The sequence below is a fragment of the Octopus bimaculoides genome, chromosome 20 (genome assembly GCF_001194135.2).
Source record: "Octopus bimaculoides isolate UCB-OBI-ISO-001 chromosome 20, ASM119413v2, whole genome shotgun sequence".
NCBI lineage: Eukaryota > Metazoa > Mollusca > Cephalopoda > Octopoda > Octopodidae > Octopus > Octopus bimaculoides.
This window is the reverse complement of record NC_069000.1, coordinates 30,531,277-30,532,921: the sequence shown is the minus strand read 5'-3', so window position 1 is coordinate 30,532,921 and position 1,645 is coordinate 30,531,277. Positions and strand designations below refer to the sequence as shown.

The 1,645-nt window shown below is 38.7% G+C and overlaps 1 protein-coding gene across 2 annotated transcripts in view; it reads left to right on the top strand.

Annotated features, from left to right (window-relative positions):
- The window catches only part of LOC106876409 (zinc finger protein 271), a 25,369-nt gene that overhangs the window by 15,740 nt on the left and 7,984 nt on the right, over positions 1 to 1,645 (top strand). Inside the window, exon 1 of one of the 2 annotated variants that reach the window (XM_014924944.2) lies at positions 840 to 1,257. The exons of the other annotated variant lie outside the window; for it this stretch is intronic. The gene's annotated coding sequence lies outside the window, so the exon portion shown is untranslated. Of the gene's footprint in view, positions 1 to 839; positions 1,258 to 1,645 lie in introns of those variants that run through there. 2 annotated transcript variants of the gene reach the window in all.

Genomic DNA, 1,645 nt, shown 5'->3' with positions numbered 1-1,645 from the left:
AGTTGTATTTTAGTAGAGAAATAGTAGTTTATGGCTGCTGTTTCTAATTTTCGGTGTGTGGTGAAGCAATACTTGCTGAACCCTAAATTTTAAATTGTGTCTGTATATCCATCTTCTATCTTCTACTTGTTCTGGCTATTAGACTGCGGCCATACTGGGAACCGCCTTGAAGAATTTTTTAGTCGAATGAATGAACCCCAGTATTTTTTTTTTTTTCTTCTTAATCCTGATACTTAAAGTTTCGGTCTTTTGCCGAAGCTCTAAATTTCGGGAACGTAAACACAACACCGGTTGTCAAGGTGTGATGAAAACATCTTCACACACATATACGTACGTCTTTCAGTTTCCCTCTACCAAATCCAGTCACACGACTTTGAGGTAAATTTTGATATAAACACCCGCACGATTTTCACTAAGAAAAAAAAAATTACAGAAGACTACCAAGAGTCACGTGGAGATGAAATGGTTGTACTTAGTATAGTATAGCCCTTTTCTGTTAAGTTAAAACGATTATTGATAGATAGATAGATATTCTTGGTAGTCTTCCGTAATTTCTTTTCTTAGTGAAAATCGTGCGGGTGTTAATATCAAAATTTACCGACTTTGGTTAGTCGAAGTTACAAGCCGAAGGTGTCACGCAGTGGGACTGAACCCGGAACTATGTTGTTGAGAAGCGAACTTCTTACCACACACATACATACATACATACAATGCATTTCTAGATTATATTCTCATGTGTATACATATTTACATACATGTGTGTACATCTGTTTACGACTAAATTTATGTATGCATATTATATATATATATATATATATATTTATGTCCAAGTACGAAAGGTGTTTCAGCATGGCTTTAGCTGTGATGGCGAAAGAAAATAATGTGTGTGTGTGTACACATGAACCGTACGGATAAGTTTACTACTGGCTTGGTATGATTAACACTTCGTATCCTGAATAACAAAAGGAAAACTCGATGAAGGGGAGATAATCATCGAGAACCTGTGGTGGAACTTTATGAAGGCGGAACTATTCTGTCAGTGTGTGTACGAAGAATTCTCACAGGGACGATGGCTTGTAACGTATTCTGACACTGACCATCATTTTGGTCACCGTCCTTTTCCATCTTCCTAATCGCCACCCTTGAATATTATTTCAGTTCGTGATATCCTTCTTCCAGTTATCACTATACACACACACACACACACCTAAGCTTCCGGCACGCCGGCTGTCGACATTTGGAAGTGTGCACTTGTGGGTAAGCATCATTACTGCACTATTTGGTTACTACTGTAAACGCTAACAGTCACCCAAATATCACCATCTTTTTGTCTTCTATACGCATGAAGCATTTGATAGGCAACGAAATAGTTATAGTGTCGGTCGCTCTGCATCCTTCAGATTGAATCTCGCTGTCACTTTTGCTTCTCATCCATCCAGGGATTGATGAATCGTACTATTCAAGTACTAGCCGTCGATATATTTATTCTATTATAAGTCTCCTCCAAAGTTTGTGGTCTTGTACCTATGTTGATTTTGCTTAGAGTGCCGGGCGTATGTTTGCTTATCTCCCTTCGCCGTCAGAGTTCGATTCCCATCGGGATCAACTTGGTCTTTCCCCTTTTTGCCGCAGTTGATAAATCAAC